The 8,795-nt window shown below is 37.9% G+C and overlaps 1 protein-coding gene across 5 annotated transcripts in view; it reads right to left on the bottom strand.

Annotated features, from left to right (window-relative positions):
- LIN7A (lin-7 homolog A, crumbs cell polarity complex component) overlaps window positions 1–8,795 on the bottom strand; it is a 318,473-nt gene that overhangs the window by 165,773 nt on the left and 143,905 nt on the right. The window lies entirely within an intron of this gene.

The raw sequence follows: 8,795 nt of genomic DNA, 5'->3' as shown, positions 1-8,795 counted from the left end.
AACATTGTGCCTAGGGTCAACAATACTGTATTGCACACTTAAAAATCTGTTAAGAGGATATACCTCATGTTCAGTCTTCTTAATATAATTTTTAAAAAAGAATAGGGTAAGGACATCTCTTGTGCATTGAACTGGAAATTCTTTTTCAAAAGCTAACTGATGAAAGGCTCTGTTTTGGGGGAAAACACACTAAAATATTCCTTTGAGGACAGGGCAGCAGCAAACATTCACTTAAACCCCAAAATATATCTAGATTTTATTTTAGAAAAACCTCATCTGCATTTTCGCAAAATTTCACATTTTTAAAAATAAAAAAGATTTGCCAAATTACATGTCAATTATACCTCAATTTTTTAAAAAAATGATTTAAGATTATTTACACAGATCTTTCATTATTTCCATATCTACAGACAAAGTTACACTCATAAGTTTAAGGGCATAGTACTGAGAGCAACTGTATTTCTTTCTTTCTTGAAACCAAATGAGCTTACCTAGACATGAGGTTCAAGATGGCATGGCAAATCAATTCCAATAGTCAATTCCCAAAGCTTGACCCCTGTGATCTAATTATAACCTTATGGCTCTAAATATCCCCACTCTACTTGGAATCTATATGAGATTTTGTAAAAGCTGGTTCCATATCAAGACCAGAAAGAAAAGTTTAAGAAAATCACTTTATTGCTACAACAGAACACAGCAAAAATGATGTGAAGAAAATAATGGACTGTTTACATTTGCCATTTTAGGATGAAGGCATTTGAATTTTTTTGTTTTGAAAAATGATTTTTTTTTATTTGCCAGGAAGTAGGCATGTGTTTTCATTAGGGATATTGTTGGAAGATTCCCACAAAGAAAAACATCTGCATCATTATCACTACTGTCAGAAAAATTCTCTGGCATGCAAAGCAGGGAATGCCACTTGTCTCAGGCAGCAGAGATGCTAACTCATTAAAAAGCCCAGACCTGAAAATGAACTGAACTTCATTTAACTTTTGGGAGTGATATGCCAGGTTTAATTATAGAATGTAAGAAGAAAGACACCAAAATGCAACATTTTTTATGTGAAAATATTTCATAAGACATTTTCTCTCTGAAAGAAAAAGTAGGTCAGTTTTATCAATGTGGAAGATGATTTGAATCTGAATGCATTATTAACCTGTCCTTAGGCATGACAAAAATCTGCCTTTGTATTTCCATATCCTACAAATCAAATCCTATAAAAATCTAACTTTTGAAAGGGGGAAAAATGCTCAGAAAGTTTTAATTAGGTTGAACTGCTTCATTACTACCTACCCTCAATCAGGTAAATGCTATCAATTCAGACTGATGCAAAGAATCTCTTTCTCAGCCACTGATTATTCCTGTCACACGGCCCATTCATTTTTATCAGAGATAACTGTCAGCATAACTCAGCATTAAAGGAAAACAACTTCTGATTCCATGCCTGCAAGGCTATAGTGTCCTCTTTATTTTCTTACTGCCTATGTAAATGCATATTTTTAAAAGTTTTTATTGAAAGAATAAGGTCACATAGTCACTTTTCTCATCTGTTAAGCAAATTATCACTTTGTATTATAAAATTAAAGAAATTCTACATTGACATGACCAATGAAATGAAAAGCCCATTTATCTGAAATTTTACCGGGCTTGTTTTTTTAAACTGAGTGGCCTATCCTGCTATCTAATGAGACTAGGGGTGCCTACTTATTATATAATATCTATACAGTTCTTATTATCTTACTTTAAGACAAAGTAAGAAATCGAAACCCCAGTCCAGGGAGAATGGATACATGATATGTATGGCTGAGTCGCTTTGCTGTGCACCTGAAACTATCACAACACTGTTAACCGGCTATACTCCAATATAAAAAAAATTCTATACTTATATATATGTGTATATAATTTTTTTTGTATACATACGTATATACATTTTTTTTTGCCTTGGGGGGGGAAAAAAAAACCCAGTCCAACGACTGAGCAGTGGAAAAGAGGGATAGGATCAATGACTGCCGTGTGATATTAACAACATCTTTGAAGAAACCGGAAGTTTTCTTTGGCAGCTGTCATATTAGATCATGATGTAGTGTGATCACATACGTGGTCAGCATGTAGCATACCCAAAATATCTACTCTTACACAGTAAGGTGACACTGAAATTCTCAGCAAGATTCAGAGTCCACTGCATAGTGTTTTATGAAACTACAAAAAGAGAAACAGGCCGCTGTCCTCTGGCTCTTAGATAAGGAGATGAACTGAAGAGTTACTGCTATGTGATCTCCACCCTGAAAAGGCAGATGACAAGAAGTTACCCTCCTCAAAATAAGAGGAAGTGCAGCCTTCCAGAGAGTGGAAAATGTTTCTTCTGTAAAGTGGTTGTCATAGAATTGTTGCCATGATTTACCTTGAGCTGTTAGGACTGTTGCCTGTGCCTCCCCAAGTGGAGCATAAACCACTGTGGACCATTTCTTAGATGGTCTCCTAAATTCAATATTATGATAATCATGGACCAGGTAAGAAGGTAAGAAAGCAGACGGCCTTAATCTAATTCACCAGTGTTAAATAAAAGTGTGTGTGTGTGTGTGTGTGTGTGTGTGTGTGTGTGTGTGTGTGTGGGGTTGAGGGGATTTGTAACAGCTGACAAGAAAAATAAATCTTCCTTTCTTGAAATTATATATAATAAAAGCCCATATTTGTTTCTATTATGTAGACATATTCTTCAAAGGCTAAATGTAATAAAGATGAAAGGATTCTCTCACTTTTAATTATTTCACATAAATTAAATTTCAGGTTATTAAATAGATATAAAGCTTTAAAAAAGGAAATAATCAGACTACCCTATCAAGAGTAGTGGGGGGGCGGAGTCAAGCTAGCAGTGTGGGAAGATGCTGACTTAGCATCTCCCCACAACTAGGGCGCCTGCTGGCCGCTGGTGGGGGACCCTGATGCCCAAGGAGACGAGAGGAACCCCCAAGTGAACCGGTAGGAGGTGGGGGGACTGAGGGGGGAGGAGAAGTGGAGGCCAGACAGGATTGGCACCCCTGAGGCCAGGGAGATCAGGAGAGGCAGGCGGGAGGGGCCCTCCGGGAGGAGCTGGAGAGGAGCAGAGGGCATTTGCCCTGCCCACTCGGGCACGGGGAGCCTGTTGGGCTCCCAGGCTGATCCCCTGCCCTCCAAGGCCCCCTCCTCCCCCACCTCCCCCCCCTCCCTGCTGCATCGGTCCTGGGCGCAAAAGAAGGAGGGCGAGGGGAGAACAGGAGAGGCAGGTGGGAGGCACCCTCGGGGAGGAGCAGGAGAGGAGCAGCTGGCATTTGCCCCGCCCACTGGGGCATGGGGAGCCAGCTGGGCTCCCAGGTGAGGTCCTCTGCCCTCTGAGACCAGGGATGGGGGGGCACGACCGGGCCCCTTCTGTTCCTGGAGTCTAAGCCCCACCCCCCACAGCCCCCAGGGCCTTTTCCAGCCCTGTGGGTCCTAAGCATAGGCCCCACCCACCACCCAAACCTCGCCCTTGCTTAGGCCCTGCCCTCCACAGCCAAGGCCTTCCCCCCCCCATTTTTTTCTTTTCTCTCTCTTTCTTTCTTTCTTTCTTTCTTTTCTTTTTTTTCTTTTCCCTCCTCCTCTGTTTTACTATTGTGGTATTGATATACCTCCCAGTTGCTGGTTCATCTATATTTTTATTTTTATATTCTTTCTAACATATCTGCTAGTTTCCTAGTCTAATTTTTTTTTTTACCTTGTTATTGTTTTTTTTTTTTTTTTTCACACTGCTTGGGGGATCTTGGTTCACGAGCCAGGGGTCGGGTGAAGCTCCTGTGGTGGGAGCTCCAAGTCCAAACCACTGGATTAACAGAGAACCTCAGACCCCAGGGAATATTCATTGGAGAGAGGTCTCACGGAGGTCTTCATCTCAGCACCAAGACCCAGCTCTACCCAACAGTCTAGAAACTCCAGTGTCAGAAGCCTCAGGCCAAACAACCAGTAAGACAGGAACACAATCCCACTCATAAAAAAAACTTAAAAATGAGACAGCAAAAAAATATGTCACAGATGAAGGAGCAAGGTAAAAACCTGCAAGACCAAATAAATGAACAGGAAATAGGCAATCTACCTGAAAAAGAATTCAGAGTAAGATAGTAAAGATGATCCAGAATCTCAGAAATAGAATGGAGGCACAGACTGAGAAAATACAAGAAATGTTTAACAAAGATCTAGAAGAACTAAAGAACAAACAAACAGAGATGAACAACACAATAACTGAAATGAAAAATACACTAGAAGGAATCAACAACAGAATAACTGAGGCAGAAGAACGAATAAGTGAGCTGGAAGACAAAGTGGTGGAAATAACTGCAGAGGAGCAGAATAAATAAAAAAGAATGAAAAGAATTGAAGACAATCTCAGAGACCTCGGGGACAACACTAAATGCACCAACATTCGAATTATAGGGGTCCCAGAAGAAGAGAAAAAGAAAGGGTCTGAGAAAATATTTGAAGAGATTATAGTGGAAAACTTCCCTAACATGGGAAAGGAAATAGTCAATCAAGTCCAGGAAGCACAGAGAGTCCCATACAGGATAAACCCTAGGAAAAACACACCAAGACACATATTAATCAAACTAACAAAAATTAAATTCAAAGAAAAATATTAAAAGCAGCAAGGGAAAAACAAAAAACAAAACAAAAAACAAAAAACAAAAAAAAAATACAAAGGAATAAGGTTATCAGCTGATTTTTCAGCAGAAACTCTGCAGGCCAGAAGGGAGTGGCAGGATATACTTAAAGTGATGAAAGAGGAAAAACCTACAACCAAGATTACTCTAGCCAGCAAGAATCTCATTCAGATTCTATGGAGAAATCAAAAGCTTTTCAGGCAAGTAATAGCTAAGAGAATTCAGCACCACCAAACCAGCTTTACAACAAATGCTAAAGCAACTTCTCTAGGTGGGAAACCCAAGAGAAGAAAAAGACCCACAAAAACAAACCCAAAACAATTAAGAAAATGGTAATAGGAACATACATATCAATAATAACCTTGAATGTAAGTGGATTAAATGCCCCAACCAAAAGACACAGACTGGCTGAATGGATACAAAAACAAGATCCATCTGTATGCTGTTTACAAGAGATCCACTTCAGAACTAGGGACACATAGAGACTGAAAGTGAAGGGATGGAAAAAGGTATTCCATGCAAATGGAAATGAAAAGAAAGCTGGAGTAGCAATACTTGTATCAGATAAAATAGACTTTAAAAAATAGAGACTGTTACAAGAGATAAGAAGGGACACTACATAATGATCAAGGGATTAATCCAAGAAGAAGATATAACAATTATAAATATATATGCATCCAACATAGGAGCACCTCAATACAAAGGCAAATGCTAACAACCATGAAAGGAGAAAGCAACAGTAACACAATGATAGTAGGGGACTTTAACACCCCACTTAACACCAATGGACAGATCATCCAAACAGAAAATAAATAAGGAAACACACCTTTAAATGACACAAGAGACCAGATAGATTTAATTGATATTTACAGAACATTCCACCCAAAAGTGGCAGAATGCACTTTCTTCTCAAGTGCACACGGAACATTCTCCAGGATAGGTCACATCTTGGGTCATAAATCAAGCCTCGGAAAATTTAAGAAAATTGAAATCATATCAAGCATCTTTTCTGACCACAACACTATGAGACTGGAAATCAATTACAGGAAAAGAAACTGTAAAAGTCACAAATACATGGAGGTTAAACAGTGCGCTACTAAATAACCAAGAGGTCACTGAAGAAATCAAAGAAGAAATTTAAAAAATACATAGAAACAAATGACAGTGAAAACATGATGATCCAAAACCTGTGGGACACAGCAAAAGCAGTTTTAAGAGGGAAGTTTATAGCAATTCAATCTCACCTCAAGAAACAAGAAAAATCTCAAATAAACAATCTAACCCTACACTTAAAACAGCTAGAGAAAGAAGAACAAAGAAAACCCAAAGTCAGTAGAAGGAAAGAAATCATAAAGATTAGAGCAGAAATAAATGAAATAGAAATGAAGAAAACAATAGCAAAGATCAATAAAACTAAAAGCTGGTTCTTTGAGAAGATAAATGAAATTGATAAACCCTTAGCCAGACTCATCAAGAAAAAAAGGGAGTGGATGCAAATCAATAAAATTAGAAATGAAAAAGGAGAAATCACAACTGACACTCAGAAACACAAAGGATTATAAGAGACTACTCAAAACAACTCTATGCCTATAAAATGGACAACCATGAAGAAATGGACAAATTCTTGGAAAGATACAATTTTCCAAGACTGAACCAGGAAGAATTAGAAAATATAAACGGACCTATCACAAGCAATGAAATTGAAACCATAATTAAAAATCTTCCAACAAACAAAAGTCCAGGACCAGATGGCTTCACAGGCAAATTCTATCAAACATTTAGAGAAGAGCTAACACCCATCCTTCTCAAACTCTTCCAAAAAATTGCAGAGGGAGAAACTCTCCCAAATTCATTTTACGAAGCCACCATCACCCTGATACCAAAACCAGAAAAAGATATCACAAAGAAAAAGAAAATTATAGACCAATATCACTGATGAACACAGATGCAAACATCCTGAATAAAATATTAGCAAACAGAATCCAACAGCACATTAAAGGCATCATACACCATGATCAAGTGGGATTTATCACAGGGATGCAAGGATTCTTCAATATATGCAAATCAAACAATGTGATACACCACATTAACAAATTAAGGAATAAAAACAATACAATCATGTCAATAGATGCAGAAAAAGCTTTTGAGAAAATTCAACACACATTTATGATAAAAACTCTCCAGAAAATGGTCATAGAGGGAACCTACCTCAATATAATAAAGGCCATACATGACAAACCCACAGCAAGCATCATACTCAATGGTGAAAAACTGAAAGCATTTCCACCAAGACCAGGAACAAAACAAGGATGTCCACTCTCGCCACTCTTATTCAACATAGTTTTGGAAGTCCTAGCCATGGCAATCAGAGAAGCAAAAGAAATAAAAGGAATACAAACTGGAAAAGAAGAAGTAAAACTGTCACGCTTTGCAGATGACATGATACTATACATAGAAAATCCTAAAGATGCAACCAGAAAACTAATAGAACTAATCAGTGAATTTGATAAGGTTGCAGGATACAAAATTAATGCACAGAAATCTCTGGCATTCCTATACACCAACAACGAAAATCAGAAAGAGAAATTAAGGAAACACTCCCATCTACCACTGCAACAAAAAGAATAAAATACCTAGGAATAAACCTGCCTAAGGAGGCTAAAGACTTGTATTCAGAAAACTATAAAACACTAATGAAAGAAATCAAAGATTACATAAACAGATGGAGAAATATACCATGTTCTTGGATTGAAAGAATCAATACTGTAAAAATGACTATACTCCCCAAAGCAATCTACAGATTCAATGCAATCCCTATAAAACTACTAATGGCATTCTTCACAGAATTAGAACAAAAAATTTTACAATTCGTATGGAAACACAAAAGACCCCGAATAGCCAAAGCAATCTTGAGAAAGAAAAAAAGGAGTTGGAGGAATCAGGCTCCCTGACTTCAAACTATACCACAAAGCAATAGTAATCAAGAAGTATGGTACTGGCACAAAAACAGAAACAGAGATCAATGGTACAGGATAGAATGCCCAGAGATAAACCCACGCACATATGGGCACCTAATTTATGACAAAGGAGGCAAGAACATACAGTGGAGAAAAGACAGCCTCTTCAATAAGTGGTGCTGGAAAAACTGGACAGCTACATGTAAAAGAATGAAATTAGAACACTCCCTAACACCATAAACAAAAATAAACTCCAAATGGATTAAAGACTTAAATGTAAGGCCAGGCACCATAAAACTCTTAGAGGATAACAGGAAAAACACTCTTTGACATAAACCACAACAAGATCTTTTTTGACCCACCTCCTAGAGTTACAGAAATAAAAACAAAAATAAACAAATGGGACATAATTAAACTTCAAAGCTTTTGCGCAGCAAAGGAAACCATAAACAAGACGAAAAGACAACCTCAGGATGGGAGAAATATTTGTAAATGAAACCACAAAGGATTAATCTCCAAAACATACAAACAGCTCATGGAGCTCAATATTAAAAAAACAAACAAACCAGTTAAAAAATGGGCAGAAGACCTAAATAGACATTTCTCCAAAGAAGACATACAGATGGCCAAGAGGCACATGAAAGGATGCTTAACATCACTAATTATTAGAGAAATGCAAATTAAAACTACAATGAGGAATCACCTCACACCAGTCAGAATGGCCATCATCAAAAAAATCTAGAAACAATAAATGCTGGAAAGGGTGTGGTGAAAAGGGAATCCTCCTGCACTGTTGCTGGGAATGTAAATTGATACAGCCACGATGGAGAACAGTATGGAGGTCCCTTAAAAAACTAAAATAGAACTACCATATGAGCCAGTAATCCCACTACTGGGCATATACCCAGAGAAAACCATAATTCAAAAAGAGTCACGTACCACAATGTTCACTGCAGCACTATTTACAATAGCCAGGACATGGAAGCAACCTAAGTGTCTACCGACAGATGGATGGATAAAGAAGATGTGGCACATATATACGATGGAATATTACTCAGCCATAAAAGGAAACGAAATTGAGTTATTTGTAGTGAGGTGGATGGACCTAGGGTCTGTCATACAGAGTGAAGTAAGTCAGAAGGAGAAAAACAAATACCATACGCTAACGCAT

Source organism: Balaenoptera physalus, assembly GCF_965194825.1.
Source record: "Balaenoptera physalus genome assembly, chromosome: 13".
In the NCBI taxonomy this organism is placed as follows: Eukaryota; Metazoa; Chordata; class Mammalia; order Artiodactyla; family Balaenopteridae; genus Balaenoptera; species Balaenoptera physalus.
The sequence above is the reverse complement of the archived record's forward strand: the minus strand, read 5'-3'. Positions and strand labels throughout refer to the sequence as shown.